The sequence below is a fragment of the Etheostoma spectabile genome, chromosome 17 (assembly GCF_008692095.1).
Source record: "Etheostoma spectabile isolate EspeVRDwgs_2016 chromosome 17, UIUC_Espe_1.0, whole genome shotgun sequence".
Lineage (NCBI taxonomy): Eukaryota > Metazoa > Chordata > Actinopteri > Perciformes > Percidae > Etheostoma > Etheostoma spectabile.
The window spans coordinates 18,878,873-18,892,841 of NC_045749.1; the positions used below are offsets into that span (position 1 = coordinate 18,878,873).

General features: G+C 42.0%; 2 pseudogenes; one reads left to right on the forward strand and one right to left on the reverse strand.

Annotated features, from left to right (window-relative positions):
• Window positions 1-252: 252 nt before the first annotated feature.
• Window positions 253-3,258, reverse strand: LOC116705487 (uromodulin-like; annotated as a pseudogene).
• Window positions 3,259-3,762: 504 nt separating this feature from the next.
• Window positions 3,763-9,821, forward strand: LOC116705488 (39S ribosomal protein L2, mitochondrial-like; annotated as a pseudogene).
• The last annotated feature ends 4,148 nt before the right edge of the window (window positions 9,822-13,969 follow it).

A 13,969-nucleotide genomic window follows, 5' to 3' on the forward strand; every position in this document is an offset into this window, starting at 1 on the left:
AGATGGGGGAGCAATGACAACTCTAAACTTGAATAAAAATGTAAAAAGGCGCCTAATATTTTATTCTTGTCCTGATACATCATTCCCAAAACAAGTGGAGAGAAGGGGAAACTACATATCCCATCAGCACATGTGTGCAACCAGTTTGTGAACATCATGTGGCTGATGGGATATGTAGTTTCCCCTTCTCTCCACTTGTTTTGGGAATGATGTATCAGGACAAGAATAAAATATTAGGGCCCTTTTTACATTTTATTCAAGTTTAGAGGTCATTGCTCCCCCATCTTTGCAAGTCTCCTGCCGCCTGCCTTGGCCACAGTGATGAGGTGATAAAGAAGAAGTCCACAATCCAGACACTGGCTGAGGCACCACACCACCGCCATCCGCATATCTGAAACAAAACGCCACAGACAAAAAAGGTGGGATCCACAGTGGGAAAGAACTGCTGTATGGAGATCTACAGGAAAGCAAAGACAATTTGAAGGGCAGCAGTAGAGCAACAGGAACAAAGAAAACAGAGTTACTGGATTGAGGTCTGCGGCATTTCAATCCTGATGGGTCCCTACGACAGAGGCCCAGAGGGGGGTCGGCTTTCACCACTTCTCTCCTACTGATCGAATTACAGTTCTGTAAAGAAAATGAAAAAAAACAGCAAAGATAGGTCTATTTAACAGTATTTGAGAGGTAAAAAATGCGGATTGTAGTCATCTTTAAGATTTTTTTGAAGACAGGAAAAGTGAGAACAGGGATGCTTGCAGCAAAGGGCAGCAGGTCAGACTCAAGCCAGGCAGCTGCAAAGGACTCAGCCTAAAGGGGCGCACGCTATTTATGGGTGAGCTAGAGGCCGTCGCAGGTTGAAGTAAATCAACCCTGTGCCACGCTTTTTTAAAATTTATATAATGTCCCTAAAGGGAAAAAAATGTGTCACTTCAACAACAAAAAAAGAAGAAAAAAACAAACTTCCATGAAGTTATAATTAAATCTTTTGACCAACTTCAGTCCTGATTGCTACCAAATATTATAATTTCGAAGAGTTAACCATTCAGGTGCCCGTATGTTTACATAAGCCACTATATGAAATAAAGTAATTCATTTAACTCAATTCTAGGTGGATGATAGCAAGCGATGTTGCAGTGCTCCATAATACTGCATCAATGCCCCTAGTGAAAACCGGGAAAATAGCATTCAGTTCCCCACGGAGCAAACTAAATCCCAAATTGGTGGAACCTAGTAAATTATATAAGTTGAATGGGTTTAATGGAGAAAGTGTTGTCCTTAAAAATTGTCTTGCAGGGCTGCGTGCCTGTATTTCAGCTAACGGTTTATCAACCATTAGGAGCGGAGTTGAACACTAAAAGTGGAAAAGAAAATCAAAACAAGACTAATGATTAAAAAACAAAAGACAAAAAAAAACAAAAGCCAGAAGGTCCCTAGTAATGCACAAGGGTTAAGACCACTAAGCATGTAAGATGAATGAGCTCACAGGTGTGCAGGACTGTGGTGTTGGCTCGCAAGCGAACGGTGCAGTGCAGATGGAGCTCGTGAGGTTACCAAGAACGAAACGGTTGAGGCTGTAGCGAGTGGTGGAACTTTCGCCGTTACGGCCAGACTGCTCTGCGCTCACTTGAAAAGGACACAGTCTTGTCATCCACACACCTGGTAAGAGAGAGAGAGAGAGAGGAGAGAGAGAGAGAGAGGAGAGAGAGAGAGAGAGAGAGAGAGGAGAGAGAGAGAGAGACATTTGATCAAAAAAATGGGAAATTACAGTGTTACAGCGCACACAAAATTACTACATACAATATACATGAAATAATAATAACAATAATAATAACAAAATAAGGAATATAAGAACAAATATTAAAATATTACAAGATGGGAAAAAACAAAATTGTGTACTGTTTAAGTATGCTAAAAGGAAATGAACCAATCGGGCGGTGCCTTATTGCAATGTTGTGGTGTCTCAGAGTCTCATCAGCACCAGTGAAGACGTGTTGAAGAGTTTTATTGGATGATTCCTGAGCGGTCCGTGCGGCATTTAAACTGTCGGAGCCTCTTGAGAAGCTGCTCCTCTGTTGGACCAGTGTGGGGTGGGGGGGGGGGGGGGGGTGGAGAGGGTGGTCAGGTTATCCATGATAGAAACAGTTGGGTCGTGACCTCTCTCCACCACAGCTTCAAAAGTGTCCTGTTTGCAGCGATCACGGAGCCAGCCTTCCAGATCAGTTTGTTCAGTCTGTTTGTGTGGCTGGCTCCGATGTGCTGCCAGCAGATGGGGGGAGAAAGAGCGTGGCCACAACAGACTGTAGAAGATCTCCAACGTCCTGCTGCACACGTTGAAGGATCTCAGCTTCTCAGGAAATAGAGTCTGCTCATCCCCTTCTTGTTAAACAGCAGTGCTGTTGACCTTCAGTTCAGCTTGCTGTCGATGTTGACACCAAGGTATCTGTACTCCTCCACCATATCCACGTCACTTCCCAGGATGCAAAGGGGCGCGGAGGCCGTTCCCTTTGTCCTGAAGTCGACCACCATCTCTTGGTCTTATCAACGTTCTGCAGCAGCAGTTCTTACCAGACCCTCCACAAAGTCACCCACAGTGCCCTGTACTCTCCTCCTGTCATCTTTAGACAAAAACAAAAGAGTAGAATTAAAGAGAAGAAATGGGTGATTGGAGTTCATGGTAAAACATAAAAAAAATGACACAAAGTGAGAAGAACTGTTGATTGAGAGCTGTTCTGGACCCGTGCCGAAGCAGCGTGTGAACACACCCTCTGTAGAGTTGGGCTGAGGAGACGGCGTGGCCCACACCCACTAACCATTAGCAGGAAACAATCTGCAGGCTCCGTGACCGTCACTCCCCATACACCTGGACCACACAAAGCCAATCACTGACACAACACAAAAGCTTCACCAAAATGTGCTTGAACTGGATGAGGAGCCTACCTTGTCTCCAAGTTCTACGGTGGGGCACTGCTGTAGGCGTCTTTAGGAGTCACTGTGTACCGTCATCTGTATCGTGGCATCAAGTTCATCTACACGCATCACCATCTCACTGTGTGTGTCAGAGAAGGAAAGAACAAAAAAAGTTTTTTTAAAAAAAATAGCCGCTTTAAGTACTTAACACATGTGGTCCAACGTCATAAAACATATCATGCAAGCTTTGCAAGATTGGACTTCACAGTGCACTTAAATGCCTACAACGGATTTGTCAAAAACATTCATTTCGTTTCGGTGTAATACGTAGCTCAGTCCAGCTCACGGCATTTGAGAAAAGCAGATGAACAATAAAAGCAATTGCTAATAAAGCCACAAGCTGTGGCAATGGGAGCTACGGTGTATGAGGAGATCTCCAATGTGTTTTTCAAAAAAATTCTAAAGGCGGAAAAAAAATGCTTGCGGACCTTAACGATCCTTGAGATTTATTTTGTAGAGCACATTAGGCTGCACCTGTCCGAGAAATTTCAAGTCAATCGGACTTAAGATGTGGGGGGGCGTGGCCTTTTCAAAGTTTTTGCATAATAATTATTAATATATATAATATATATATCTTATATATATATATATATATATATATATATATAACCGCCTCCATTAACACTTCAAAAGATCTGAACTATCTCTTCAAAAAGGAGGGTGATGGTATGAAACGGCTAGTATGCAAGTTAAGGCTGTACAGCTATACAAATGCATCAAATTTACTAATTTTATCTGTGTTCAGTCATATGGACAAACAATGTTCATCTTCTGCAGGTAATTAACTAGGCCAACATGTTAAAACACATCTCCCACTGGTTAGTTGTGTAAAGTGAAAACAGGCTGTAGTCTCTGTGACTTGGAGGGGAAATGATAACACGATGATGTCCTTAAGGTTATTTATCATGCAGCTATTTAGCAGGCAGGCAGGGAGGGTCACAACGATGCTGCCTGTTGGCTGCATTATAGGAAAGTAGGAGCTAAGGTTCTGTAGCCTAAAAAAAAAAAAAAAAAGGGATTCAAAAGTTGTATACTGGAGACATGTGCCCATTTAGGAAATTGCTGGAAAATGTAGTTTTTCGTGGTGAGCTGAAACGAGAGCATTTTGTGACAATGCTTTAAGCAAAATGAATTACGAAACCATTCATTAGTAAAGCCTGAGTGGAAATGTGCATTTTGTCACATTGGTCAGCATAATATCTCTGGAACATTTACAGCTTCTTTGGACTTCAGACAGAACACATCGTTGTGGGGCCTGCAATGCTGCACACACTGCAGAAACCTGTAGGACGAATGACTTGTGTGTCATTTAACCCGTTTTTCTAAACATTGTGGGAAGTGAATAAAATGACAGAAAGAGTTTTGAAAACTTGAATCGACATTTGTTGTCATCCAACTGGTATGGGAACGGTTGGGCTGCCAATGTGTTCAAAAACAATACAATGGGTCTCATGAAAAGGAAGGAGAAGCTAGTGGGAGGAAAAACAAGTAGTAGCCTATTGTACAGCTATATAAGAGGTTAGAGATCGCATCCACGCTACGTTACTGCACGTAAAGAAGGCTCTACCACCTAGAGGAGGAATTAAAATCAGCTGTCAGAGAAGGAAGAAGCCGGTAGATGTAGGTACTATTGCTACTGTACTGATGTATTCCGACAGGGTTACATACGTCCCTGTGAGCTGTAAAAAAGGAAGAATGGTATATCATAATGGGTCAACTTAACTTGTGTTTGACTGTTTTAGTTGTAGCTATGTGTGTACCCATAGACATAAAGATTTTATGTCATGTGCACCGATCCACAGAGGAGGAGCGCGGAGTACACGTCATCAGTGCGCGACGCAGCGTGCGGATTGTGAAGGACGCCGACGAGAAGTTGTGATGAAATAAGTCAACCATAAAGGTTGGTTTAATGTTACAATTACACGAGTTATTTTGTGAGCTGGATACGATATACGTGGTAATTCGGCTTAGTCTATTAAAACAGAAATAAAAGGGAGGTGTATTATTAGAGCTTAAGATAAAACCTAGCGATAGCTCATGTATTGGCCATTAAGGTTAGGGTGATGGCAGTATACAATTGAAACATAGAAGGTAATTACAGTCAGTAGACCTCAAAGGTTGTTTTCTATAGGCTTAATTAAGTAAAAAATGAAAGGCAGGAGGAAACGTGCAGAGCAAATGGCGCCCGCCAGGAAACGCTAGTGAGAAAGCCACAGAACTGTCAGCTGTGAAAACTGCCTCCGTGTCTCTGCTCCTCAGCTGTCAGGGAGGACGTGGTAAAGATGGCGGCGTCGTGTCTAACGCGGGCCTGCGCTCCCTGACTCTGTCCCAGCCTGCTCTGCTCTGCTCGAGGTAACCATGTTCAATGCTTCACAGAGACAGTCTTCTCGTCGTCTCTCTCCCTCTCGACCACTTCCACTACCTTCAACAACAAAACAGTCAGTTGTGTTGGTACTAAACTGGCCACTGGCCCACTGTGTACTGCTATATGAGCCATATAAAGCCCATGTATAATATACAGTTGGTTGGTTCTCTTAACGTTTAGGGAGCGTTATAACCGAGGGAACGTCCTAAACGTTAGTTTTTGGTTCGGTTGAACGTAACTTGAGAGAACCATAACTAACGTTCCCTAACGTTCCCTTACGTTAGTTTTTGGTTAGGTTCGAACTAACTTTAAAGAACCATAAATAACGTTCCCTAAACTAGTTTTGGTCGGTTCAAATAACTTTAGAGAAACATAAACTAACGTTCCCTAACACGTTCTCCTTAACGTTAGTTTTTGGTTAGGTTCAACTAACCTTTAAAGAACCATAAACTAAAGTTCCCTAAACGTTAGTTTTGGTTCGGTTCAAAACTAACTTTAGAGAACCATAAGACGTTCCCTAACGTTAGTTTGGTCGGTTAGAACTAACCTTTAGAGAACCATAAACTAACGTTTCCCAAACGTTCTGTGTAGTGGGGTATGCACCAACCTACCCCCCCCATCCCCCGCCTGGATGAGGTCCAACTCAATACTTGGCTGTTACAACGGTTGGACCTAGGGCTGTCCTCACTAAAGAAATCTTGAGTTGACTACACACTTACATGATTGTGATCGAATTGATTAGTTGATTTAATCCACAGAGCTGTGCGCTTTGAGAGGGGCTAAGATAGAAAAGCACAACGTAAAGTCATTAATTAACCATCTGTAAAAATGAGTTTCTACACAATTAATCCTGCAAAAGCAACTTTGAATCTTGTGTTCACCAGAAATGTGCAAAGTTTCTTGGAAATGAGTAATAAGCGAAAAGCATAAAAAAGACTTATCAACTAAAGAAATCTTAGTGACTATACCAAAACCACAGATTAGTCGACTAAGAGGGGACCAGCCCTATTAATTCAAACCTCGAGTATGACTGTTGATTTGTGTTTATTTTTATTCCCTTTATAATGCCATATTAATGCTGCCTTTTAAACTTTAGCCTTGCAATTGCTATAGTTTTTATATTACTATGTTACATTATTTCTTATATGTAATAGGGGTGGGGGGAAATATCGAACAGCATTGTATCGCGATATTTTCAGGGCAATACTGTATCGACACACAGGCGCCAGATCGATGTTGTTAGTCTACAGAGTTGGTCAGTTCTCTGCTGACAATCCCATTTTGCAGCAATTAAAATTGAAGTGACAGTGAAACAAACAGAGAAATGTTATTTTAGATAAAACAGATGTTGACATAGTTTCCTTGGGGGACATCATTGAAATTGGGAAAAATTAGAAGTTTGAAAAAAAAAGTTTAAATCTGTATCGTGGCATAAGTATCGTGATGATATCGGGCGGCGTTGGTGATTCCACCCTAATATTTAATGCTGGTCTTAGACTTGATCCTTGCACTATTGGACTAATTAGCACCTTACCATGCTACTGAGTCCCAGGGGCCAGTCCCTGCCAGCGTCTCGTGGTTATACATCCCTATGTGCATTCATGTGGATTTTTTTATTTAGATCTTTCTTTGATTGTCCTTTTTTCATGTGGATTTTTAAGATATTTTTTTACCAAACTGAGCTAACCTGGCCACAGGATTTGTTATTTATTATCCTTTTTATGATATATGTGTATTTGTGTTGTGATGTCCTTTAAGCTACTGGGGACCTTGGATTCCACTTAGGGATCAATAAAGTATCTATATCCATCTACCTCCATCCATTGCCTTATCCATACCAGAGATCTGAACCAAACTATCTATTTGCTTTTTTGTTGGACGGCAGTTGCAAGACCAAGCTGGGAACTGCGGGTAACCAGTACGGCGGGCAGGCAGAGGCTTCCTCACCACAGCCTCCCTGGAGCAGAACGGACATTTTGGAAGCGAGGGAGAAGTACCACCACGCCCTATAGGGATGAAGAAGACAGGAGGCAGAGATCAATCGGGTAAAGATTGTGGCCAATGTAGACGAGCAGAATAAGTGACTGTGTGATACGGCAAAGCTGAAGGGAGGACAAGGTTTTTAAGTGGCTGCTTAATGTGCAGTACTGACCAGTAGATTAAAAAGTGTACAAATCTCAAACGGACTTTAAAATAGTCTTGTGCCTTAAGTGTCAATCTAGTCGAGGCCCAGCTGGCTTAAGTTCACAAGGTTTTAAAAAGAGCCAGACTCATGTGATCTGAACAGAGAAAATCAGTCTGTAGGCCGTCCACGTTGCTCTAGTCCAGGTCCGATAAGACTAAGTAAAACAGCTTTTAATTTCAACCTGTACGAGGTTATGTACAATTAGTTGCTGACTTGCCTAATTTACTATCTTCGTCCCTATGGGACATCAGGCTTCCCTGAGCACTCTGCATTGCATTCGGCCCCTGGCAGAATATGGGCCTCTCCCACGACTGATTCATCTATCCAGCTCTTGTGTCGCAGGTCTACGCCAGGTGGTTCGGGGCCTCGCAGGTTTTCTTCTGCCAGGTGGTGTCACCTTAAGGCGACTTTTGTGCTGCGGTCCGCTCCATCCTCAACACTGTCTGCCATCTCAGGGTGTGCTGTAATCTCCTTGGTGATGCTAAGGCTTCCGTTGTTCTTGTACAGTTCATTGTTGGAGATCTATAGGCCAAAAGATCTGGCATATTCATCCATTACGGGACACTTCCATTCTCTCATGTCTGTTATTAGGTGTCGCAGAGAGGAAAAACTGATACTGTCCTGTAGAATAAAATGTTAACAAATGAACAGGATTCAAATACAGCTAAACCAAACAATTTGAAGATTTTACCTTGGGCTGTAAGGCATCTATCTATATTTCTTCTTTCACTTTTTCTGCCATTTTCTACACCATATGATGAATCAATTTAACTGGAAATAACCTGCAAATTAATAAACAAATTGTTATGAATAATCTGTTGGTGCAGGCCTGTTTTTTTATAATTTTTTATAAAATAAGACATCAAGCCTGTTTGATAGTTTTATGAGTAGAGCATGAGAATCACCCAATAATATTTCCCCTATAGGTCTCCACTTATGTCGTCAAGCAGTAGTCGGGTTCAGCCTCGGCCAGGGGGCTGACAGCACTGAGTGGATGTATTGCTTTTATAACCGCTGTGGTACTTGTCTGAATAGAGCCGAGTGCAAAGAGTTGCTCATCATGTCTTTCTGCCGCGCAGGAAGGATACGGACACACGGCATTGGGCGGTGGCCATAAACAGAAATACAGGTGGATAGATTCCCAGCCTGCGCTACGAACCGACCCGAGAGGCCCAGCCTTGAAGAGAAGGTTGTGGAAGTGCGATACGACCCGTGCAGGTGAGCGCACCTTTTATCCCCCCGGGGGGAGGGAGTGGGGGGTCTTTTGTTTTTCTCAGCACAGGGATTTAACATGTGGTTTCTAACGCACAGTTGGTTGTCCTAAATCTTTATTACACAGGTCCGCTGACATTGCTCTGGTAGCTGGAGGCAACCGCAAAAGATGGATCATTGCTACGGAGAACATGCAGGCTGGAGACGTCATTAAAACATCTGGAAATATTGGACGCATGGCAGGTAGGGAGCCACTTGGTTTGTCATCCTCCACCCGTTCCCCATAGATGCTGGAAGTACAGATAATTGTATTAACAAAAAAATGTAAAACCCCAACCTTTTTGGTTAGTCTCAGCCAATGAGGGTGATGCCTACCCACTGGGAGCTTTCCTGTGGGGACACTGGTGAAAACAACCTAGAGGTCCAACCAGGCAGGGGATCGGAGAGTACATTCGTTGCTGAGGTATTATTTGCATGTTTCTGCTTAGTATTTCCTAAATGCGTGTAGGACTCTATTTTATGATTGCTAATTGAATGTTTTTTCAATCAGGCTTTAAAAATGTCTAAGTAGTGAAAGTAACCAAATCATAACTCAGTCAACTTACATTATATCTTGCCACAGTTCATTATAGGGATTGATGTTTTCTAACAATGTAATAGCAGCTGTAAAATGTGCTTACTCGTAATTGCTAAACTGAACGTGGGCGTTTATTTGGTTTCTAGGCACTAGTGGAGTTTTGTTCGTTAAGTAAATGGAAACAGCAATCATTCAGCTTCCTTCAAAGCAGCAGGTTCAGGTGAGGTCATCCGGATTAAGAATCCACTGCCGTGTTTAAACCATAGCGTTCTGAACTGAATTTGGGCATGTCGACCCACACAGGTGTTGGAGACCTGCATGGTAACGGTGGGGCGCGTGTGCCCAACATCGACCACAACAAACGGATCATCGGCAAAGCGACGGAAGAACCGCTGGCTTGGCATCGCCCTTCGAAGCGGCTTGTGGCAGAGAAAAGAGAGGTGGGCGGGACGCAAGATTAAACCGCTGCCCCGATGAAGGTTTACGTCAACATGCCCTCTATCTCAGCTAAATAACCCGTTGGGAAACGGTTTGGGACTTGAACATTGTAATATTCTCTTTGGTTCTTAAAAATCAAGTCGACGTTTGGAGAGAGAGTTCAATAAAGACGAGCTTTGTACAGAAGATTAAAAATTTTATTAAACACAATGCTTGTGAGCATGGAAAGAAACAAAAACAATATAAAAACAAAAATATTACCATCATAGTAAAACATGCGGAATAATCCATAGTTTTTTAGTGGGTAAATTTAAAAATACTGTCATGTCATTTAAAATAGGGTTTGGCAAAGACACGGGTGGCATTTCAAGTAACAGGAGCAACGAGATGGCATGTTTTGTAATTTGACCATTAATGAAGAAATAACACTGATAAGAGTTAATTGGTGCTGTGCTAAATTTCGATGACAAAGTGAGCTGCCTGCATGATCCAGTCTGTAAACCCCCCATGCTACCTCTAGATTAGGGAAAAAAAAAACCAAACAATACGAGGTCAAAATACATTAAAAATACACTTGTCATCATGCCCGTTTAGTATTTTAAAGGCTAATCACATGACAAATTCCCTCAAACAACTCTGCCCTGGCTAACACTTCAGACAAGTTTACCAATCTGTAAGGGCCAGTTTGCTCCAACTAAAAGAAGATAGTGAACCTTCAAAAAGCAGGAGACAAAGAAAAATGACTGTGTAGTCACAGGCAGAACCGTACGGTGGGTAGCTGAAAATAAGCTTTTCAAATCAAGTGGTGAAATAAGTAACAGAGAGCGGTGACAGTTTTCAGACCTCATAGGGCACTTGAAACACCACAAAAACATCCCATAAAAAAAGAGGGTCATTTTGAAAAACAAAAAACTGCCTTCTCTAGAATATAGGTAGTGGTTACATTTTCAATAACCCCTTTACTCCTCACCTCAAAAACAAAGTGTGACCAATTTGAGCTAAAATATGTAGAAAACCACATGAAAAGTGCATTCCAAAGCGAGGGAAATGTATGCAAAAAATGACATACCTAATAGTGTTGTATTGTACAATTCAACTTATGTTCTGAATATATTGGCATCATGTCAAATAAATGTAAGCTATTGTGCTTTCAATTGGGGGGGGGGTGTTGCGATTCACATGATACATCTTGTATATATTATATACATCACTAAAAAAATCCAGCCAATCAAAGCCTGCAAGTCTCACTTATAAAAAAGGCAAACTAACTCGTGCAGAAGGCCCTTGTCCAAAGGTTTCCTATTGCAAAAGTTTTCAGTAACACTATTCAGGGTAGTACCTCGAACACAAAGCACACCTAACCAGACACACACAGGCAGTGACTTGGACACTTCTGCAATACTCCAGACACTTATCATTTTTTAAAGTATTCAATACTTGATATCACCACTGGCAAAAGCATGTTCAAGTCCAACTTACTGATATTTGTAATTTTCCCACGCAGACCTACACAATACTGACCAACAGTGTGTTTTTAGGTAAGGTTACTCCCCAGTCCCGTCACGGGTGAAGCTGTATAAAGGACACAACGGTATTTGCTGTTAGGATAACACGTGGCCAAAGGGAGCACTAACTGGGTAATGGTCATTCAGTAATCAAATACTGACTCCACAGGGCCCCACACACCAATCCATTAAATGTACGACTTACTTTTCAGTTGTAACACACGAAGTTGGCCAAGCCAAGAGCTCTGGGGTTATAGTGTAAAAGGAACTTGACTTTGGCACATCACTGCAAATGGAGAAATCCATATTTTCTAAATTACGCAGGTCTGTGAGACGTCCTCTCAGGTAAGCCAGTACATCAAGCTGAACACGGGGCAGTGGGAAACTAACAAAATCAGGACTTGAAACAATACGACAGTATACAGGCACAATAAATTGGAATAGCGTATAGTTGAAATTTTTGTGTTGTAATGTACCTGCTTGTAAGTAGATGTTACTGTACAGTCTGAATGTACATTCCACAGATAGAAAAGCTTCAGCATTAATAATGAGCTGATGATGAACTACATTACATGTACAATGCTCCATAGCTACATTCATTATAGCTACCTTCAAAAATACATTAGTTTTTTTCTTTTTGCTTTAGGTAAATGATGCGCTTAAAGCAACGAGGGCAAAACAGAACATTCTGTTCCTTTCATAAAAATGACCTTTTTGAGAAAGTAAAGGGACGAGTAAGAAAAACGAGCACTGAGTTAGAAGAGAAGGATTCCATCTAGATTCACAGCAATATTCCACCTTTCAACAAAACAGTTCTCACACAATCTCACACACGCCACTGCACATCACCATCACTCCTCCATTGTCTATAGAGTAAACAATAAATGTAGGATTTCACAGAAATAATAAAATGTTAACAAAACAAAGTGCAAACACAGCTGCCATTATCGAAATGTGGCAAATGTCAAAACCTCAAAAACTCCGAGGCGTGGTAGCACATCTTACAAAATAGTACTTGTCTTTCTGTAGTGTGTATAAAAAAAAACCAACAACAAAACCCAACAACATCCAAAAACATCTAATTGACAACATGAAATTTGGTATTGAACACGTGGTGTGAGTCAGTAAGATTCCACAGGAAAAACTATTACTGCCGGGGGGGGCTAATTCTCTGTAGCCTCTCGGGGTGACAAGTGCAGCGGAGAGATTCTGGTGGCGGTTGAGGTGGAACGGGGCCAGGGTCACCACAGGCTAGTGTAACCAAAGATCCCACACGGGAAGTGCTTGACGTGGGTTGGCCACTGGGGCAGCGAGCTGGAAAAACTTCAACATCGTTCCACTCCACTCCATCAATAGGACTAAGGACGAAAAAGGAATGTATATACATTTTAAAAAATCTCCTAATTGATGCTTCGGAGTTTGCACTGCCAGGAGTTATAGTGCAGATACTTCTTTGTTTACTGACTTGGTACTAAGCAATACCGAGGAGGGTCCTGACAAACAACCAGATGGCAGTATAGCCTTAGCTGTGCTGTGGTGGGGGTTGTGTCTGCACGGTGAGGTGCACCTGGGCCTACCTCGCAGCATGGTGTGCTGGTGCTTGGCGTGGTGCAGATCAACCTGCTGATGCCATCAATCACTGGCTCTTAGAGTCCAGCTCTTTCTCCTTGGGGCTTCTTGCTAAGAAAAACACTGGAGAGAGAAACAGGTTTTTTTTTAAAATCTTCACACTTCTTTTTTGCACTTAAAGGGGTACATTACGCATCCAAGTGTGTGTGTAAAGGTTCTTAAGGAGTACTACTGCATGCAGTTGTGTCAGAATAATAGCAGTGTGTTAAAAAAGTGAATAATGCTCAAAATCATGAGAGCTATAGCTTTAATTCATAATATCAATGCATTGGGAACACTGCACATTCAATTCCAAATCAAAACATGACCAAAATTGATCAAGTTTGTGTGATACCTTTACAGAAAGTGAAGAAAGAAAGAATATCAGGTGTTCAAAAAAAAATAGTGGTATTTGCATTTTTCTTTACAAACTCAAACTTTACTGTATAAACTGAAAAGGTCTAGGGGGTTGCTTACTTTGAATCAACTGCACTAATATTAGTTCGCTTCACTCTGTGCTGCATGGAGTGACCAATTCTGGCATCTGTGAACAGGTATTCCAGCCCAGGACAATTGAAACATAAATCACAATTCATTAAATTAATGCAAAACGCTTGCGGGTTTGTCTCAGAAAACAGAATTTATGATGTCACCCACAACGTGTTCATGGGATGGAGGTCCGGGGGGAGGGGCTGGCCGCTCCCTAACATCACATCTGTTTATCTGGAACCAAGCACCTTTGCTCGCTTACTGGTGTGTTTTGGGTCATGTCTTGTTGAAAGACCCATTTCAACAGGGATTTGTCTTCAGCATAGGAAAACTCAAGTATAAGGAAACTCTCAGCATAAGGAAACTCAAGTACTTGATGTCTTGAAATGATCCCTGGTAAGCGAATCTAGGCCAAAACCTGACAGTGTACTGAAGATTTAACTATTCATTCATCAACATCAATTTGTAGTCTCTCATGCTTGTTTTACCTTCGTGATTTCCAACATGGCATTGGGGCTTCAATTAGCTGCCCCCCGGGGGCTCGTGGGAACAAAAATCTGTCCGCTAGTACCTCGCCCCAAAATAAATGATCAATCTTGCTCTCATCATGTCCATAGACGTTA